Source organism: Artemia franciscana, chromosome 4, assembly GCF_032884065.1.
Source record: "Artemia franciscana chromosome 4, ASM3288406v1, whole genome shotgun sequence".
Lineage (NCBI taxonomy): Eukaryota > Metazoa > Arthropoda > Branchiopoda > Anostraca > Artemiidae > Artemia > Artemia franciscana.
This window is the reverse complement of record NC_088866.1, coordinates 54340579-54363250: the sequence shown is the minus strand read 5'-3', so window position 1 is coordinate 54363250 and position 22672 is coordinate 54340579. Positions and strand designations below refer to the sequence as shown.

Sequence of the window (22672 nt, the reverse complement as noted above, 5' to 3'; positions counted from 1 at the left end):
AAGCCTTTTTTTTTATTTTATAGCTTTTAAAAACGACATTCTTGGAACCATAGAGTCAGGAATGAAGACATTACTTTGCCAAATTATTTACCATTGTCAGCATGCATATTGGTCATGATAATAACTCATACCCCTGCTAGCCAAAACTATAGTGTTTGCTTTATTATTTCTTTTTTTGGGAGTAGCCAGATGATGCAATTTCGTACCCATCACTAAACAACCTTATCTTAATTTCTGACGACCTTTTCATTCCATCGGGTACAGCATCAATCACTATCTTTGGCCAGTTTTTGTCTCATCTTAGACCATGTCTCTGGAACCCTCTCCCCTAAATGGTTAAATATGGTGCATCCAAAATGAATTCGTACGCATCAAAAGGCCTTACGAAACATTAAGCCTAAACTATAGAATATGGAAAGCCACATTGATCGAGAAGAATAAGAAAATCAGAAACGAGACAATTGACGGAAACAGCTACTGGGTTTTATTTGGTACAAGCTCTAAAATATAGATCTTAAGACTATAATTATATTTCATTAGTAGGTAATTTCAAAGTTCCGAAAATACAATAAAAGCGGCAAGATATAATTCCCAAGAAGATTCCACCTTAAAAAAATCGTGCACGCGGGGTTGAGATCGTCATGCGTAGTGGATGTGCTCCTTGAATGGTTCTAAATGTGTTAACTGTCTTTGGAAGAGGCAAGGACCTCCTAATGTCACCGTCGAGACATGCGGTGAGTAGTTAGACTTATGCCACGTGTCACAAAACAAGTTGTGCTCCATAATATGGACCAGCTAGCAGAAAGTGGATAGCCCCTCAGTACCTCCTAAGAAAAGAAATGTTTTTGGACACTAATTAGCAAAGCAAAAAGTGTTGAGATTTAATGATTAAGATAAGAATATATATTGAAATAAAAGTTGGGCATTTACTAGCGGAAAATTCAAGCATTATAAAAAGTAAACAAAACTATATATATTATCTCATTTCCCAACTGACGTCGATCATTTTATTATGCAAAATATTATTTTTTTAAGTATATATTCTTGGTAATCTAAAACGGAAGCAGGTATGGTGGTGATGTTGTCATACAATAATGCCCACAAGAGATTTTAATGAGCCTAGCTTGGGAACACAAAAAAACAGATAAAACTTGCAACAAAGCCGTGCGGTTTTTCCATATATGATAAATGATATATACCTGTTTAAAGAAGCTTCAGTTTTAGTCTAGGTTCAAAGAATTGAAGAAACACTTTGGAAGAAATGAAAAAAGTAAGTGCTTATTTTAATTAAGTAGCAACGAGTCCCACCTAGGTTGAACCAAAAACGTCCTATCTCCTTAACTGTATATTAAAATCCTATAATCTTTACCAAAAGGGAGATGATAGTCTCTGAAACAGGGTAAGGAGCCACTTTCCGTACTCACCTTTAGTGTTTTGAAGATCAGAAGTTTGGCTTGGATAATGAACTTTTCCAGAGATTCCCAAGAGTTTATATCACATCTGACGCATCAGTTTTTCTCTGCCTAGCTACTACTTTCTTCAAAATATCAAAAAATATTTTGAGAATTATCATGTCATGTGATTGTTTTTACCCCATGAGTGTTTTATATGACTACAGCCCCCCCCCCTTGGCTAGAAAAAATCCTGTCTCTTGGCCGCCTCTGAAAAAAATTATGTTATTTTTGTGGGTTTGCAAAGATTTGTATTATTTTCTGGGGAACGGATGTAGAGATCATATCAGCGACAATAGTGCCATTTCACGAAAAAATAGTGGATTGAGAAAAATGCATTTTCAAAATCTGGGGGAAGGTAGTTTCGTTGTTTTTCAACTTTCTCAATAAAAATACCGAAAAAAGTATTTTACAATAATAATGCCGGAAAATAATGTTGCAAAATGTATCGAGGAGGGGTAAATAGAATTTGGGTGCATAAATACCCCTTCCCCCAATTTATACTACTGCAGTTGTGCATTAAGTGAAATGCATAACTTTCGGATAGTTGGGTTAATCCGTGGCGGGAAATAATTGGGTGCAGTATCTTAAATAAAAAGTGAAAGAATTAGGGATTCATTCCGGATCCGGTAAAAACGTACTAAAAACAACCTTTTTCGATCCAGCTGACGTATCGTCTTAGCTGGAATACGGTATAAGTATCCCCAAGTATTTTCTTTTTTACTTAATTACAATTTTACAGAAAATAGGCTTGTCGGTGGATTTGCACTTTTTGGACCCTTTAAATAACACATGAAACCAACTCTCTGTAGACATTTTATATTGTTCACTTTTTTTAACTCAAATATGTTATTATTTTACTTTATGAGCTGAATCCAGAGTAGAACCAATAACAAATTTCTTTCGTGTCACAATGTTAACCTAAAACTTAACAAATAAACGAATAATTCCTAATTCGTCCGGTGTCTCCTCGGAAAGTTTAAACAAGATGATTTAAAAACACTTCTTCAAAACTGTGTGTAGTGATGCTTATTATTTGTGATTTGGCTTATTCCGATGTGTTTGTTCATGACTCGAATCCAATTTGTCTGTTTTTTTTCCTATCTGGTATTAAAATAAAGGCGAAATTCTGTGATTTACCAAATTACCCGAAATACATGGTTACGCGCATAATTCACAATTAGGCTGATTCAACTGTGTTTATTGTATTTCCAATTCTCTATTATGAAATAATAAAGCAAAATAATTGTCAATCACTTCTGACTTTTTCCACTTTCCGCTTTTTTCGTCATTCAAATGTGTTTAATTAAAGGCCAAAATATGCACTTCTACGGTTTCCGCAAATGGGAAAAGCTTGCCATTTGTTGTTTTTTGTATTAGATGTAAAAAATAATGAAGGTTCTAGCCATTAATAAAATGATTTTTTTTTATTAAAATTTTAGATTATTAACAGCGTGCAAAATCGCTATATCATTCTTTGTATTTTTGGCTAAAAGTGTTTATGACACCTATTTTGTTAAACCTGACAATGGTGAAACTTTTTATTTTCATGTTCTGTTTCAGAGAATCAATAATAATACTAAAAATTTCAAAATATCCAAATTTTTTAAATGGACTATAGTCTTTACCAAATAGTTTCGGTATATAGATAGCATCAGCCAATAAGTAGTCTCCAACAAACGTACGATAAGACGCTTTTGAAATCAGCTAGCCTTTTTAGATATGTTTTTGCTTAATTTTGTAAGAAATGCATTTTGTGTTAAAATTGTTAAGTAATTAATTTCGTTCCCAATATTTAGTGGATCAATATCACCAATAAATTACCAATAGCTACAATAAAAATACTTTTGAAATTACAAAGTAGTCCAGATAATAAAATTACTGTAAAATTTGTAGTCACATGGGAGACAAATACTTCTACCACTGCTAACAACTCCTCGAAGCCCAAAACCGCCTAAGGCCAAGACACTACAAAGCTGTGTCACCCTAAAAATTACCACCAAAGAATTATCACCCTCAACAAAGCCTTATGACAGGGTACAAATTCTCGAAAATAAGCTCGGGAGGGAAGTCAAGAATTTTTCCAGATTTTTTAAAATGAATTTTTAAACACGATGTTTGAGCAAGATGAAAAAACATAGTATCCTTACAAATCAGCAGTGCACGGAGAAGCAGAGGGATGGAGGTGGATAGAATAACTTTTGGGACTGTGTCTTTTGGATTTAAGAATTCTAATAAATTCTGTATAATTCATTTATTTTTCTGCAAATTCTTAACCCATTCTTTGAGCTATTTTCTCAAAGGCGTCTTTTTTCCAAAATGCCCTGATGTCACTCTTATCACACCTGGGTGTCAAAAAACAAAGTCGTGTTAACTACTTTATTAAATTTCCACCCTTCACATTTGGAGTCTATTCATGGCCAGAGCATAAGAAATACGCCATTCATACTTTGGCCAATTGAATAAATTTTAAGTTCAGTTAACTCCGCTCTCCCTTGAAGAAAAATTAATCTGCTGTAATGTTTTTTTTAGCTATTCCTAATCCTTATGCTGGTGTCATTCTTATGCACAATAACAGCTGCACCTGCTTTTGGTAGACCGCTTCATGGCCGAAGAAGATATAAAGCCCGACCTTATGGTGTCCCATTGGTCAATGAGGATGACCTACTGTATTGGAACTCTCTACGCTATTTGTCTTAGTCTGATTGGTTCTTCGCCAATCTAACAGTTACCAGAGCATTGCAAATTTGTATTTTTTTTATTTACTAATTTTATCAATTCCATTTAAATAAATATTTTTATACTAACGTATCAGTATGGAAAATTGAATATTTTCAAAACTTCCTCCTTATTTTACCAGCGATCAGTGCAATAAAGGCTTGCGATGTTGAGCAACTTAATAAGTAATTAAATTTAAGTTCAGTTTCCTATATAAATGCTCAAGTAGGCAGTAATTAGAAAACCAAATCCTAGATTTATGGCTAAAATCACTCACCTCACAAACTTACAAGTTAGAAAATGTCTGCAATCAGTACATATTCTGTAATCACAGAATCTGTAAACATCGGCCTTTGGAATACTTATTACTGCAATAGCAAAATGTCAAAGTTCATCGCAACTAAGATACCGTATATCGTTTGTCAACTTTTAATATGTATTTAAAATTTACAGATAATATTTGTCATTTCATACAATCGTCACGAGTGTTAGGTAGCTATTTATGAATTAACAAGAGATTTACTACAGCATTTAGGTCATACAGTAAAGCTTTATCCATAGCCTATACGGTGGAGCTGTTTTTAATATGAGAGGGTGGGGTTCAAAACTTTTATTAAAGGATTTTAGGCCTAAAAAAATTGAATGACTCCCATAGAATTTGCATTCCCTAAAATTTTGACAATGTCTGGTAAAAAGTTGATGTTTTTGTTTCACAAAATGGCTGAAATGCCACTTTTCTGAGCCGTTTTAAGCTTTTCTTTTGATAATTCCATAAATTTTCTTTCACAATAGACTTAGGATCAACCAACATGTTATTATTTCTGGATTAGCTTGAAATAGCAATTTTTTACCCTTAGACGGTTTTTCTTTAAAATTTCGAAATTTTGAAAGCCATATTAGTGATTTTATTCTTCTGGCGAAAAAAAAAAACAGCTTCCCTGAGATAAAAAGAAGCATTCGTGATTTTTCCTCTGGCAAAAAAAAAACAACTACACAATTTTCCATTTTTACAGATGGGATCTTGAAGCCTCTACATTAAATTTTCTGACACGCTGAATTTGTTGGCGTGATTTTCAATAAAATTCTATGACTTTTGAGGGGTGTTTCCCCCCCTTCTTCAAAAATAAGATAAAGTTTCTCTGGCTTGCTCAACACACCTTTGTCTTAACTCTAAACAATTTTTTAGATAAAAAAGAAGATAATTAAATAAATTGGATATTACATCTCAATTTCCTCAGGTTCTGAGAATGTAATGTAAAATATTTTACTTGTTATTAAAATGATATGAATTAAGGTAATGATTATTCTGATATATTTGGGAAATGGGACCACATTTCAAAAATATATTTCGAGTTTAGACATCAAAATAGTAGGTATAGATGTCTGTAGATATAGTTGCTTGGAGAAGGGGAGGGGGGTAATAAAATAATATATTGGGCAACTAGAATAACAGTGACAGTAAATTTGTCGAAGTATTGGACTTTTTTTGTGGTGGCAGGATACAGGCCCTGAACCTCCCCTGCCTGCATACCTGACGCATTTTGTTGTAATTTCTATACTATGCTGTGCGTCAGCAATATCTCAAACCAGAAAAATGAGTAATTGTTCCTCATTAGCATATGCAAAACGACCTCTAATTTAAAACAACTAGCTGAAAACAATAGCTGAATTAGCAATAAGATCATTGACCTGCACAAACGCACTGTTTGCGTGAGGGAGCAATCAATTGAAGTGTTAATCATCTTCCCACGCAACCAGGGTCAAAACCTTTTAGTAGCCTGTAATTTTAGGATGATAAAGTTTTTGAATATACGATATGGTTTTACCTTTTTAATAATGAATTCGGTAAGGTTTTCTTTTTTCTGTTTTCAAGTATTAATCCGTTTTCTCCATACTGAAACCCTAGACTGTCGACCATGTGGCCCGAGAGGATATAAATGTATTATTGTAGCTCCTTAGAAGGAAAAATGTTAAGAAAACAATTCTTACTTCAAAATACGCTGAACAATTGTAGTAAAGACTTTTTCAAGCCACGTTCACTATAATTTACTCCTCTACCCCCTGATATACAAATTTTTAACGCAAACGATTATTTCTCATGGGTTTTCCCCTTCATCAGCGTTGAATCAATCTGCGGACATTAATCTAAAACAAGAGTGACACCTGGCAAAATGCATGGGAAATATATGATTTGGGTTGTATATTTGCACATTAGCGGGGAGCAGTTGAGGGTAAAGTACTAGATATGGTTTTTAATTGTGTTAACTGTACTTTTTCTGGAGATTTTTGAGCAAGTATTGTCTTTTTAACATGTTTCATTCTCAAGAGCCGCTATTCTGCATTAATACCCCTAAGAGCACCACCAAGAAATTTTACAGGGTTGCTAGCGCTACCTAGAATTTTGTTTTTGCTGTGACTAAATGTGATTCTTTCTTAATTTCCTCTTTTAATGTATCTTGTCAATGTCTTCCTGTTTCCTGAGGGAGGGGGAGGAGGAGTACGCTCTTGGCAGTTTCTTGTGGCAATCCATGGTGCACCCATCAAAACCCAAATATTTTCGTAGAAAGTTTAAAAATTGAGCGCTTAGAATTTGAAAATAGTGGGCTACAGGGGAAATGATTTAACATTTTTGATCAAGTTTAACCCAAAAATTGCTGCAAGGCTGTATCCAGTATTTTTGCTCGGGTGGGCGGAGGGATAGACTAGTAGTGAAAACTCTTTTTGTTGGACCACTTACCTAAACAGTTTTTATTTGAAGGTTGGTCTTTACAGGATTTTTAGTGGCGTGTTTAAATCCATATTGACCCGTGTTTAGATCCATATCGTTTTAGGAGAAATGGTCTTTTCACCCGTATTTTACGACCAGTTTACGAGTTGAACAAATATTTTGGAGGAAGGGCTAAAAACAGTGCCTCCTGTATACGGCACTGTATTAGTGATTTCACAATTGCTACGAATCAATGAAAAAAGGTTGAAAAGTCAAAAGGGTCGATCAAACTAAAAAATTCCCTCTTAAGGGCAAATGTTTTGAATTTGGACAATCCTGAGAGTTTTATCTTTGGGTCTGTAATAAAAAAAAAGTTTAAATATTGGAAAAAGAAATTCCAAGAGATTCAGGATTAGTTAAGATTTCAGACACCCCTCGCCCCTGTGTACGTTCTTAGTTGTGTAACAAAAGCTGGAATTTATTTTTGCAGGTTTTCATTCACTGAAAATCACAAGAGATTCAGGCATACGACCTATCAGTTATGGAGAAAAATCCATCGCATACCGTAGAAGGAAAATGGTTGCCATAAACCTGATATCGAAAATGTGGAAAACTGTTCCCGTAAAAAATGTATTATTTTGAATGTAAGGTGAAAACGGTAAGAATAACAGCAAGTGACTTGCTATGACAGAAAAACCTTAATTTGCTTGAAAAAAAAACGTTGAATATTTGTGTAAAATAAATTGAGACGGAGAATGAACGAAGATAACGTGGGGGTAGCAGGGATAGAGAATGAAGGTTTCTTCTGCTTCAATTTTTCATGTTTTTTTCAAAGTAATTACTTAAAAAGACATTAAACAAAATATAAATTTTCGAGTTTTTCTTTTTAAGTATTGCGCTTTTGAAAATATTGCCTTTGTCATGCTTCGCGTTTATTTAAAATGGCTTCGCTATGCTCAAGATTTTTCCACTTTTTGATTTTCAGAATGCTTAATTGTCAGAATAAATTAGTGGGGAAAAGTAGAATTTGCAAAATAATCGAACTCTTTTTATTTTATGCTTAGGTTACCAACTTTTCCTAATACTGTTTCTAACAGATTGTTTATACTGTTTTTCTTATAAACTGATTATCTATTAACAAAATTTATAACTTCCCCCCGTGATTCTTTAAGATTTTTCCGTGTTTTCAGCCCCTCCCCCTCGGGTCAAATAGTTCCAGATTTACCACGTTTTTCTAATACAGATTAAAATTTTGATCCCAAATACAATTTATCACTATTAAAAGTGTTTCAAAATATGAATGTTAGAGGGGGGAATGACCCTCGGTAATTGACTCCTAAATGCAGTCACACAAAATTTTTATTTTTTTAATTGTTCTACCTAGAGATACTGTCTAATATATGTATCTATAAATAAAAGACAAATAATTAATCGGAAAACTAAATAAATTCTTCTGTCCAAAAACTCAAACGAAAAAATCTTTTTGTTAAGTATCTTTTAAGTTTCAGTTATAAAATTTAGATAAAATGGTTAGATTGTATTATTAGATGTACCAAACCTTTTTTAATGAACATCGTATCGAAGCAGTGATCCTTGAACATTGGTAGAGGGCTCGTTTGATCGGAAGTTAAACGTTCTATTGCCCTTATTGAGTTACCAAGAAGATTTGAGGTTAAATAGCCCCCCCCCCCCTCCAAATCGTTTCATCAGAATTTTGAGATAGCCATTTTGCTCAACATAGTTGAAAAGTCATAACATTAGGCCTTTGGTGATTCCATGATTCCCCCCCATCCCCTGGGTATAAATCTTTAAGTTACAAATTTTTCCATTGTTTATGTGTAGTATTTGTAAGTGGGAAGTATACAGACATTTTTGGGGGTATTTTGTGCTTGGGGTGGGTTTTCTCGGGGTTATTTTCCTTGCGCGGGCAAATTTCCAAGGCTGAACTTTCCAGGGAAAATTTTGCGCTCCAGGGAAAATTTAGGGCAGAGGCGCCATTTGGGCCAAATCTTGGGGTGAGCATAAACTCCATCTGCCCCCCCACCCCCCGATTCACTTCGTGTTGCGTAAGAGAAAATGCAGGTTTTGGCAGCACATTGATCGAATATTCTAAGTAAAATCTTATTTTCAGCACCCGTGTGTTGCTTGGAAATGTACTGCAACAGAATGTAGAACTGAGCCACACAGACCTCTAGGATTAATTATAACAACGAAGATTACAATCAATGAGGTTAAGTGATTAAACTGAAAGTGGAAAATTCAACCAGACTACAGGATGACCTTCCTCAGCAAGAAAATTTCTTATTTAAGTAAACAATACGTCGGTGAAAGTAATCTTCATTGTTATGCTGAGGGTTGTAACCAAAATCTTGGTTTTCCTTCAGCAGAAATCTTTCAGATCAAATATATTTCCAAAAAGGAAAAACATAACAAGAGAAAAAAAAAATATTACAATACTCAAGGTAACAAGGGAAACCACCGAGGCTTCATCTTTGCAAAATCGTCAACAATCTCGTCGTAGTTCAAATTTTTTACTAAATCCTTTTCTGCAAATATCAAAAAGATGTGACTGAGACGATCATCTCCTGTTGTAGACCGCAGGTAGTTTTTCACTATTTGTAGGCTAGAAAACAAAGACTCATTGCCCGCTGTTGTCACAGGAAGTCTGGCAGCAATATGAAGTACTTTATTTACTTCTGAGTAAGCCACTGTTAATGCCTGAAGATGGTAGACAATGTCTGGAAACTTTTCCAGCTTTTCGCCTCATCGAGCAAGAAACGTTGGGCAATACCAGCTGGAGACTCGAGAAGAATGTCGTCGATATCCATATCGCCGTAAAGAGCAGAGAAACGCTTGAGCAACTATGTGTCCATAAGCTTGGTCGATCTTGGATCCAAGGCTTCGAGTGTGTTCAGCACTGGCAAGTTATGTGAACCTTTTGTCAAATTTAGCTAGTAGATAGTCGGAAATCTCGAAGTACTCTCGCTTCATTTCATCCGCCAAAGTTGTAGTCTGATTGCCAAATTCGATGAAGTTCTTTCCTAGCGTCGAAGTTGTCACAAATTGTTTAGATGCTTGGTGATCTTCTGAGTTCTTCGAGGTCATACTTTCTGACTAACAGAGGAGGGTCTAGTCATGGGTTCATTCACAGCAGGTACTTCGATATCGAGTTCTGTCGCAAACTTTTTAGCCTTCTCGAAAAGCGATACGAATGAACCGTCTGAATACAGGTCGGTGAGTTCGCTTCGTGTGGCTTGAATCAGGGTGCAAGATCTGGAAAAAACCTAATCGACGGCCTGGAGCTGCTGAGACAGCAAGTTCATCGCTCGCATAATTGCTGCTATGTAGTGCAATTGGAAGATAACAAGGAACGATTCCATCTTCTTCTGGAGCCCAGCTGACTCTGTCCGTGCTTCGCCGTTGGCTTCCTCGCTTACAGCAGACATTACAGCTTAAATGCGTTCATATCGGAGTCTAATCTTTGATATAAATCGATACCAGTAAGACCATTGCGTGGCAGCACTTCTTTCCAGCTCCCGAACTGGCAGTTTGGCAGCTTTATGGGCCTCAACAAACAACTGATGCTGAGTGTTGCTGTTGGAAATGAATTTGTATAGAGTCGGGACCAGTGAGAAAAAAGAACCAACAGTGCCGACAGATTCAACGCAGCTCGCAACTGAACACCGGAGAATGATCCGCTCATCACACTTGCTCCGTCGTAGCACTGTGCGACACAGTAATTCCAATCGAGTCCAATTCTTGTCACTGTGTCATGAATTAAATGTGCTAGACTTTCAGTATCCAGGCTCTTCGTGTGATAGCATCCAATCGGTCTTTCTTTTACTTTTCCTTCGTCGAAGTACCTAAGGAGAATGGCAAGCTGCTCTTTCTTCGAGTTGTCCTTCGTTTAGTCGACCAGAACGGAAAAGTATTTGGCACTTTTCAATTCTTGCACTATCGTGCGCTGAAGCCTGGAACCGATCACCCAAATAAAATTGTTCTGGTATTCATGGGATGTGTAGTGACCTTACTGTCTCTGCAGCTTGTTGAAGAGCGTAGGAGAGTACTCTGAGAGAAGATTGCAGGTCTCAACAAAATTTCCCCTGTTTGTCGAGGATTCTGTTTCGTCGTGCCCCCTAAAAGCAGTGCCGAGTCGCCCCAATAGAGCTGTTACTTATAATAAGGCTGTTACGTGCTCTTTGTTCTCCTTGATTTCCTTGTTTCTGTATGTCATTAAAACAGACGCGATTAGTTTTACCTCCTTGGTTTGTATGGCTGTGAACTTCGTCCATGAAACTGCACTGTCTTTGTGGTGGTCTTACTAGTATGCTGTTCGAGATGTCTTTCCATCTTCTCGCACCGACGTCTATGAAAGGTCTAGACCCGTACCTCTGCCCACGAAGAGTAGACGTGCCGCTAAAGGGTCTGCAATAGAAGCAGTAAACAGAATCATCCTGGACGGAGTACTCCAGCCACGGGTGCTTTTCATAATTTGAAGCATTGAATGACCTTTTCGGCTTGCCGTTTGTTGTCACTTGCGCAGGGTATTGTACTAGTTTCGGTTGGAAGGGATGATCGAGAGAGGACGAAGATATGTCCGTTGGGCCACTGGACCGGCGATGCTCTTCATCTTGTGGCGTACCTCACCAAAACTGAGGCTCCGACAGACCTGCGACAGGCGTAGTGGTTCCTTGGGGTGTCTCGTTTCCTGCTTGCTCGATCTGAGGGCCCTTCACTTCATTCGAAGCAGACAAAACGTCGGCAATGGTTTGTTCAGATGCTGAATTACACATCTGAAAGAAAGTATACACATAAGTTTGACTTCTAACCAGTGTAACACCTTTACTAGTTTAGCCTACACTTTTTCAAATCCATTTTAAAATCTGTCACATCCTGGTCACGTTATAGGCTTATTTGCGTTCTTGCAGTGGCGTTCTAGTATGGCTTGAAAATTGCTTTTCGACGCTGATTGCTTGATATTCATAATTCAGAAACTGAAGATGTTGCGGAAGCAACTCTTTTTGGATATGTCTAAGTGGTGGATTGATAATCTGACCGCTGAAGAGATTCAGAAAGTTGGCCCAAGTGGCGAAAAGTGTTTCGTGACTACAGAAACTCGAACCCGTCTCTAGTTAGGGACAGATCTAGAGAAAAATCTTGTGGGGGGGGGGTTCTGGACCAAGGGTGCCAATCTGATTTGAGCGTAATGATAGGGGTGGGGTGGGGTGTAGATAACGCTTTCGTCAGACCAGTTCGTTTGTGTGAATCTGGTTGGTGCTGATGTAAAATAACAAAGAAACCTCTTTGAAAGCCAAGACTATTTTCCTATAGCAGTAAAATGCGTATTAACAATAGATGCGAGCCGATTCTTTGATGACTAAATTACTATGGCTTCATTGAGACTTTTTGAATGAGTAGACCAGACTAAATTTTTTTCTTTAGAGTTGGATATAAAAAAATCAATTAATGGGGAAAATAAAATTTATTATCATTGACAAAGAAATTTTTGACATCCTGGAATTTTCGAATCTTTGATAATCAGGAGACGCTTACAATCTTTTATTTATTTAAACTGTAAGAGGAGAAGTAGTAATAGTAGCCGAGAAAGTTTCAAACTAAATCTTCCTGTCGTTCTTGATATATTGCTGAGGTTCTTATTGGCACCCATACTTACAGTGCCTTTTGATATGGTCATTATCTATTTATCTCCCATAATTTCGGGGTAATAATAAACAAAATATGGGGGTACGAAAGAGAGGGAGACAGGGGCACTAAAAAAATTCAATAGTTTTCCAAGTTGTCTTGCAGGGTTGATACAGCTTGAGATAATTGATACTTGTGAATCAGCCAACCTTATCAATCTGGGTAATTTCCAACTTCCACATTATTTTCGGATAATATAGACATCATTCCACTAGAACTTCGTCTTAGGAAGATACTATTCTACCTTGCATCTTACTACAGTCAGGCAGCTCAATAAGATAGGGCATGTGAATTAGCTCTCCCAAATCCCACTCGGCAGACTCAAATATCCAAAGCATTTCCCAAAGCCCCCTTTATAATATGTCTCTCCTCCCGTGACTCCTCCTGATAATACTCCTATCAATGACTCCCAGAAACCGTATCCCAAATCAATGGGCTCTTAAGAAAGAAAACAAAAAATTTGCCGAAAAAAAAGAAAAAAAAAGAAAACACAATATGAAGATGAAGAACTAGCAATTAAGTTTAATTATATGATTAATTTTTCCTGAAAACGAGGTTTATATTGTAATTTATGACGAAATGATTCGTAAACTGATCGTGCGACTAGTTTCATGTCTGAATCTCTAGCAGATCTTGATCAAAATCTTGGGTAAGGGGGCCACTCTACCATGGGTGCCAATTTGATTCGAGATAGGCACCAAATTGAAAATTTTATTTTAAAAAGATTAAAAAAAGAAAAAAGAACAGAACAAGGGCGCCAGAAATATCTTTGGGGAAGGGTCCCCCGCCCCCGACCCCATGGATCTGTTCCTGGCCTAAATTGCTTTTAACTCTTTAATTCGTCTAATTTCAACGAAATTAGCTATATAGTTAAAAGAAATTGATAGACAGATTTATTACACGAAAGCCCTATTGGGCCATTCGCTATTTAATTAGTCACAAAACTAAAATTAAGAATTTTTTGAGTGGGGAGTAGGGGCAGTTCAAAAAGTATTACTCCTTAACATAAATTAATGTTGTAAGTTGCCTTGTCATATCCCCATCATGGCAGCCCAGACACCATACCCTAAATCGACAGGCTCACAAGAAAGAGAATAAAACAAATCTGCCAAAAAAAGAAAATACATTCTGAAGATGAAGATCTAGCAACCAAGTTAAATTATATGAATAATTTTTCATAAAAACGAGGTTTATCTTATATTTTATGAAGAAATGATTCATAAACTGATCTTGCAAGCAGTTTCATGTCTGAATCCCTAACAGATCAAGAGCAAAATTTTGGGTAAGGGGGCTGCTGAACCAAGGGCGCCAACGTGACTCGAGGTGGGCAGCAAATTGAAAAGTTCATTTTAAATAAGACTAAAAAAAGAAAAGAAAAAAGAACGGAATAAGTGTACCAGAAGTGTCTTAGAAGGAGGGTCGCCCCCTCCGACCTCATATATCTGTTCCTTGCCTAAATTGCTTTTAATTCTTTCATTCATTTAATCTTAACCAAATTAGCTATATAGTTGAAATAAATAGATATATAGATTTATTCGCACGAAAGCCCTATTGGGCCATTCGCTATTTAATTAGTCACAAAACTAAAATTAAGGATTCAAGATCTATATGTCATATATATGTAAACAGATAACGTTTATCTGTCAAATATAGAAATATTTTAAACCCATAAAAATCTTCAGACACAGGGTATTGGTTGTGCTATAATTATGCTATTAAAATGAATTGTGACATATTTAATAAAGGGTTTTTCACACACGGAGTTGAACAAGAAGCTACCTCTGTTTAAAGCATATGTTTTTTGAATTTTCTATTGAGTTTCTGCCCTTTTGACAACCTGGTTGTACAGATGGACTTATGGTTTCCTTCAAAATCCTCAACAGCTGTCCCTAAAAGTTAGAAAGTCATGCTTTTAAAAGATTCAGAATTTCCCCTGAAACTTGGTTTTATGACCTGATCTCTTCCTGAGCTATGTTTTGACAACTTTGACAGATCTCGTATATTTCAATTTTGTGTAATAATCACCTTCATGTTATGTGAAAATATCAACTTAATAACCTCAGCCATTCCTGAAATAACGCAAATGCACTTTTCGCCGATCTTTATTTAAACGGGTGTTTTGATATTGTTCGACCCCCTCCTTACCATTTAATGGTAGTTCAATTGATTACCATTAATAGTTCCTGAAATATTGAAGTTACGCCATTTTCACATTTGGTTCTTTCAACCAAAGAGAGGTAGAGGTTGAGAGGTAGGAGCTCCCTTGGTTCTTTCAAAAAGACAATAAAAAATTATCTAGTTTTGAATTAGTTTAATTTGAATAAAGATTCTAAATAGAAAAGTGATTTTAACCTTTATTGAGGTTTTTTGTGTGGGGATTGGAGTGGTTTCCTCCTGGATGAAGAGGTGGGGACTTGTAAGGATGGTTTTGTTGGTAGGGGCAATGGTTGTATCGAGGAGTGGAGGGGGAGCCATAGTGTGTATTTATTTTTGAGGTGATAAGGGACTCAGCATGCATTTTTTGCATAGAGATGAGAGATTATGTATGTTATGACTGTTATATATATTTTTTAATAAACCCGAATGAACTGAACTGAACTGGTTCAGAATTCTCTGGCATTTTCCCTGAATTTTTCTATATAAATTCATTCATAAATACCTGAGAATCCTGGGACTAGAATTCGCCACAGAATTCCACCTGTACGGTTATTGGTCTTTGCTATTAAAATTGTAGAAGTATAATAATAAAATAATCCAATATTTCAAGTATTTAGTATATTTATTTATATATGCAAATATTTTTTATAAAGAAAAATGAATTGACAAAGCGATATTGTCAGTTTAAAATCTATTATGTCTTCATTAAAAGAGACAATGACCCCCTCCTCCCCCAACAAAAAGAAATATTGTCCGAGTCGTAGAACGTAACAAAAATTTATATAAAGTAATTTTTGACGAGTTTTCTTTTTCAAAATTCGTAATTTATAACCGAAACATTGGATCTGACATATGAACAATTTCTTAGTGTTCAATGGGATTAGTCTGACTCATTGTTGTCAAAATATCAGATCTTTATTCCTCGATTTCTTTATTCAAAGAAGTCTCTGTTCGCTTTAAGTTTGATAGCCTAAAGGGGTTGATGCGTGCTTGTTCTAATTTGTTAAATTTTGTTTTCCTTTTTGCTGATAAATACATCTTTGATTTTCAAATGTTCTAGTTTTACGTGATGTAATCTAGCATTAGTGTATGCAGTACTTTTATACTGAGGATAACTTTTAGTTGAGGGAAGAGCTAAAAAATCCAAAAAATGAGTTTGTTTTTCTTGAATATTGTCGTTTCAAGCTCAAATACAAAAATCTAGAATTTTTAGAGCAAGATGGAAAAATTGTACGAGTATTTCGTCCAAAAAATCAAACTTACCCCGCTCTACCACACAGTTTTTGCAAAAACACAGGCGCGTTAGCCTTGCTTGGACAAAAATAACAGTATGGTCCTCAATCAAAATGGTTTGAAATTAAAAGTTGTCTAGATTCCGCCTATTTTCCATCATCAATATTTTACAGCTAATTTATACACGCTGCTAACTACAACGGGGCTGGAACCCTTTATTTGCGCATTCTAAATTTCATACTTGACAATCCAGTACAATCCAGGAGTCAATTGACGTTCAAGAGCGCCAGATAAGTTGCTTGACATACATTAAACAATTATTTGTTTGCATGAGAAGACTATAGTGTAAACTGTCTCTCTGCAGAGGCAAAGGAGTATGGTGGACTACACAACGTCACCATGAAATCACACAGGCCCTTACCTTTTCTTTCGCTTTTGCATTCTTACTTTTTCTTAAGGCAGCAAAAAAAAAAAAAAAAAAAAAAAAAAAAAAAAAGCCGAATTCTCTTCTTAAGTGGTTACGCGTACAATTTGTTCATATTCGTTAAAATGGAATTCCAAGGTTCAACAACATCGCTTCGAACCTTCTCTTGTTTAAATTTGGTTTCCTTCATGGTGTAGGAAAACATAGTGGTCAGAGGCAAAATACTATTGCACTATCCATCAAGGTCAATTTCAGGATCCAAAAGTGACAATGCTTTCAGTGTGCAGTCTTTGTGGTAAATTATGGGGAAACCCCGTCTTTTATCTCGTTCATTTCATCTGACAGTCAAATTATGAGAAATTATAATACTTCTTTGCCTCTTTAGGTAGAAATTTAACCGACCAAATTATATGTTTCCTTCGATTAAAGGGCTCTCCGGCTAAGTATTCTGCTTCAATATTTTTATCCCAAGTTCCATGAAGGGTCCAAACAGCTTCTTTTACATTCCAAACTACAACTGATACTTGTTTTCAAGATACTTCTTTTACATTCCAAACTACTCCGACTGACTGTGATACTTATGTTTCTTAAATAGTAGCAAACATTTTTTCCCAGTTTTATGATTTACAATTTTCAGTTCACCATAATGGTCAAACCACAGCTTAGCATTGAATATATTGTGCAATTTAGTTTTAACTTTACCCCATACATAGTGGTTTCCAGTAGTGGGGAATTTTAAGTAGGTGCCTCCTTGATTTTTAAGTGGGTTTCTCCTTTTGGTGTTATTATTATCGATGTATCAATTGATGTATCGTCTACCGAAAATTCTTGGTGGCAAACTGAATTTTTGCTCTCACAATGGTGAGCAGCAGTATGTTGCCTATGACATACCTGCTCCGAGACACATTTTCATCCAAGATCATCTGTTCTATCCCATTCATATGTTTCTTCTAGCAAGGGATTAAAAGGTTTCGTGGTTCGAAAACTTGCCATCCCGTAATAAGAGACAACAAATGCAGCAATGTAGGCTGATTGGTCACAACTGTCTGATTTCATTGCAGCTTTGTCCAATATGCTTAAATATTGAAACTCTTCAGTTAACCCTTGTAACATAGATAAAAGCTCATTGATGTTAAATGGCAGTTTGATACTGAAAAAGTATTTTTCCGATTTTGTTTTATTGTTTTTTCCACAGGTTAAGCTTGGATTGGGCTTGTCAGGTATTCGAATTCTTCTTTGAGGCTTTTTAGCTGGGCTTTTAGCAGCAGGACAGACATCACTTTGGAGCTTTCTTCTACTTTTAATCGAGACAATTTGTGCTTGTTCAATCGGTTCAATCAATTGGTTTGTTACTTTTAATTCATCTTCACTTTCTTTATTACTACTGCTTGAATTTGTATCCACTTCAAATAAATTTTTTCAGCTATCTTGGGCTTTTAATGAACTTTTTGATAAGCTTTCTTAAACTTAGCTTACCTTAAACTTTGCGTCTTTATTTGCATCAAAAAATTTATCTCTAGACTCTGAAGATATTTCTTCAAAAGCATTTGGTGATTCTGGCGTCAATGTACTTGCTTCTCTTCTAGTATCCAGCTGTGTTTGCTCTAATTCTTCAAGCTCTTGCTGTTCCTGACTTAATAGTTCTTTTTCACTACATATGTCATCATGAGCCATCAGTCCCTTATTTGTTTTAGTCAAATCATAAGAGTCTACAACAGCTTTCAGCGCAACCTTCGTAGGCATGTGTTGAACTTTTACCTTTTAATATAAAGGCTGGACTTGGCCCACCTTCTCATATAGAGAATGGACCACAATTGCTCCATCACTGGCAGTTTTCTGAAGTTATGCAATAGATTCCTGTTGTTCTTTATAGTATTTCCCTATTATTCATGTAGTTTCTTCGGCAGCAGCAAACTTATAAACACGATTGCTAATCATCTTTTCAGTTGCAGATTCTTTTAATTTGTCAGAGTTGAAGCTGCTTATTTACTAATCCAATGGAATCTACCCATTGTTGAATATCTGTCTGTTTTCGCTTTCAAGAAAAGCTTAATCCCTTCATTTGTCACTGCAAACCTAGTGTCAAAATCGTTGGGATCGAAATTGATTCTGGCTCCTTCCAGTTTAAGCGTTACCTAGAGAAGACGAGTACAATAAGACAGCCTCCCTTCTGATAACATAACATATTTTCGATTGTATTATTTCGCATAACTTGCCCATATTATACAGGCAATTAAAACAATGTGACCGACCTCTAACACTCCTTGCCAAGTTGATATAGTTTAGCTATAAAAAAATTACCCTTTAGGGTGGGGCCACCCTTTTGCTCGGGAGACATTTGGGTTCCATTGCAAATGAACTTGTAGCATCACTCGCAGGTAGTTTCAGCCATTGGCATTCAAAGCTGAACTGTTATTTTGATTAGTCGTGAATCTGTTATTACTGTGTGTTAACATGATGAGAACCCTCTTCCAAAATATACAGAAAATTTAGTCTTTGTAGCAAAATGAAATATTGAAAGTAATTTGGCACTGACTATTTTTTCTACAATTTCTTTTTTCAGTACTTTTTTTTTCAGATTGTTTTCAGTCATAAAAAAGCCCACAGCGGGGGATTTGGGTCCTGGCAAAAATTGTTTAGTACGTTTTTTCTTTGTCAAATAGAGTTTAACTTGTTTTCTATACATGAACTAACATTTGATAGGCATTTAGGCAAATTTTCACTCTTACACTAGAAAAATCGGAAAAAACTTTGAAAAAATGGAAAATGTGAAACAAATGTTTAACTGAATAGATCGTTTTACTCAAACACTTTCCATAGGCATAAAATATAACTATATTTATAGGTCATGTGTACATCTCATAAACTACTTTAAATTAACAAAAAATACTCCCCATGCTATAATTAAAATTAAGAACAAAATTATACCAAAACAGGGTTGAGAGAAGAGAGAAGGAGGGGTTTATTAATATAAATAAACAAAACAAAACAAGCAATCAGCCCAAAGTTAAGCGAGTTCGGCTTTAGATCTCTTATTTGATGGACTTAACTTATTTGGTCAAGGAGTCACATGAATTTTGCAACCGCTGTATTTCAGTTCAACCCAAAAGCCATTCAAAATGAATCAATTCCAAATAGCGAGTAAAAAACCCCATCTAAAACAAAGCTTCTTATGAAGTTGATTTCATGAATTTGACTGATTTAGCCACTGACCCACTCGAATTTTGGAAACACAGAATTAAAACTGAAAGCCATTCACGTTATCAGATTATCAAGATTATCAAAGTATTGCCAAGTCTGTCAAATCTAGAATTATGCTATCAAAATTGTATCTGGCACTATCAAAATATTATCAAGCATTACCAAAATAGTGTGCGCTATTATTGAAATCATGCCTGGAATTATTAAATATCTTGTACAGCATTATCAAAATCCCAGATGGTATAATGAGAATCTTCTATGATATTGTTAAAACTTTACATAGAATTATCAAAACCTTGCTATATATTAACAAAGTCATGCATGCCATTATGAAAATTCTACCTGCTACTAAGAAAAAAATTTTCTGGCAATATCAAAACATGTCTTATATAATCAAATCATACATGATGTTATCTAAAGGATGTGATCTGAAAGCATTGTCATAATATCTCACAAGACTTTGAAAATGCATGATAAGATATTATAATATTTAAACATTATTTGATAATATCATGCGAGACTTTGATAATATAATGTAAGGTTTTGATAATATTTGACAAGGTTTTGGTATGGAATTGGAATGGGAAATGCTGTAATAGGGGTCATAAATGGGGGAAGCGGAATTAGAACTGGATTTGCTGTAATGGGGGGGGGGGAGAAGCGGGGGGGAGCATCGGACTTACTTATATTTGAAAAAATTATTTATAAAGATTTAGGTAGAATAATGAGAATGGCTTGTAAAAACACAAAAAAATAGATTTAGAGAACAATTTTTATTAAGAAACTGTCAGATAAAGTCCTAGGAATGACAATATGTATCATAAGGATGTCACGGGCCAGCTGCATATTGCCACGGTGGCGTGAATTTACGTAGTGTTGGCTCAAAAAACGTGGTATTTTCGTTAATAACTCTTTAAAATGTCCAAATGCAAAAAAAGTCTATCTTTTTTACTTCGGTTGGGTGTTTCATGTACTAGCGAAACGTCTTATTGTGAAGTTGATATTTTTTGTTATTATTTCTATTGTAAGATATGAGGATTCTGTTGCATAATATGTAATACTTACTGCTCATTCAAAATATGATTTTGCTAATACCAAAATTTAAATTGATATAATGTGACAGACAAGTGTGCTTAATATAGGAATAGAAATAAGGCATTTTCAATAAAGCCTCTCAGACATATCTCTTACCATGACTTACATTTACCTCTAATAATAACCCTCGATCTCTGAAATTGGTTGCTTAGGGTCCCCCACCTTTCTTGATTTCAGGTGTTTTGCTTATATTTTATGCTATATCAGCTTTTTTACGTTTGTTTTTCCATTTGTTGAATTTTAATTGCTTTCTCTGTGATTTCATGAGTTTCAAATGTTTTTTATTAATATACAGGTATGTACAAAAAAGCACTTATTATTTAGATTTCTTGCTCTAGAATAAATCTTATAAAGCAATCATCTATGCAATATAATTAACATTATATTTTATAATGTTATAAAATAACATTATTTAATATTTTAATATTTTTTCTTAAGAATATCATTTTTCTTTCAAGGGGTTTTTTCTTCGATGCTTTTGTTCTTCTTTGATCCATTTTTTTCTCATGTAATCTTCACAATTCAAAGACTGCTGTCCGCTTTAGGATTTGAAATAGATTTTTCCTCAATTGAGCTGCACTAAACAGCTGGAACAAGATAGCCTTTCTAATATTATGATTTAGAGAAATACTTTCTGCGTGATAACCTTTCTGTGCACGGAGAAATCCGTGCCCCAGTTTCTAGAATACTTAAATGGATCGTATGTTTCAAATCGTTCCTATATGAAAGAGCGCAAGCCCCCCAATACTATTGATTTTCGAATTATTAACCACCCTATTTTTGTGGCGTAATTATTTTTCTGACGTGAAATAGACCAGTTAAGTTAGCTATTGAATCAGTGAGATTTTACATAGCATTGGTTTTAGATATTTCATTGCGTAGATGATAAGAATCTAGAGCAAGAAATCTAAATAATAAGTGCTTTTTTGTACATACCTGTATATTAATAAAAAACATTTGAAACTCATGAAATCACAGAGAAAGCAATTAAAATTCAACAAATGGAAAAACAAACGTAAAAAAGCTGATATAGCATAAAATATAAGCAAAACACCTGAAATCAAGAAAGGCGGGGGACCCTAAGCAACCAATTTCAGAGATCAAGGGTTATTATAGAGGTAAATGTAAGTCATGGTAAGAGATATGTCTGAGAGGCTTTATTGAAAATGCCTTATTTCTATTCCTATATTAAGCACACTTGTCTGTCACATTATATCAATTTAAATTTTGGTATTAGCAAAATAAGACGTTTCGCTAGTACATGAAACACCCAACCGAAGTAAAAAAGATAGACTTTTTTTGCATTTGGACATTTTAAAGAGTTATTAACGAAAATACCACGTTTTTTGAGCCAACACTACGTAAATTCACGCCACCGTGGCAATATGCAGCTGGCCCGTGACATCCTTATGATACATATTGTCATTCCTAGGACTTTATCTGACAGTTTCTTGATAAAAATTGTTCTCTAAATCTATTTTTTTGTGTTTTTACAAGCCATTCTCATTATTCTACCTAAATCTTTATAAATAATTTTTTCAAATATAAGTAAGTCCGATGCTCCCCCCCCCCGCTTCTCCCCCCCCCCCATTACAGCAAATCCAGTTCTTTTTCCGCTTCCCCCATTTATGACCCCTATTACAGCATTTCCCATTCCAATTCCATACCAAAACCTTGTCAAATATTATCAAAACCTTACATTATATTATCAAAGTCTCGCATGATATTATCAAATAATGTTTAAATATTATAAAATCTTATCATGCATTTTCAAAGTCTTGTGAGATATTATGACAATGCTTTCAGATCACATCCTTTAGATAACATCATGTCTGATTTGATTATATATGACATGCTTTCATATTGCCAGAAAAATTTTTTCTTAGTAGCAGGTAGAATTTTCATAATGGCATGCATGACTTTGTTAATATATTGCAAGGTTTTGATAATTCTATGTAAAATTTTAACAATATCATAGAAGAT

The 22672-nt window shown here is 35.2% G+C and overlaps 1 long non-coding RNA gene across 1 annotated transcript; it reads left to right on the top strand.

The window, feature by feature from the left end:
* The first annotated feature begins 1133 nt into the window (after window positions 1-1133).
* LOC136026601 (uncharacterized) lies at window positions 1134-4258 on the top strand. The gene is made up of 2 exons (XR_010617344.1): window positions 1134-1270; window positions 3984-4258. It is a non-coding gene; the product is annotated as an uncharacterized LOC136026601 (long non-coding RNA).
* The last annotated feature ends 18414 nt before the right edge of the window (window positions 4259-22672 follow it).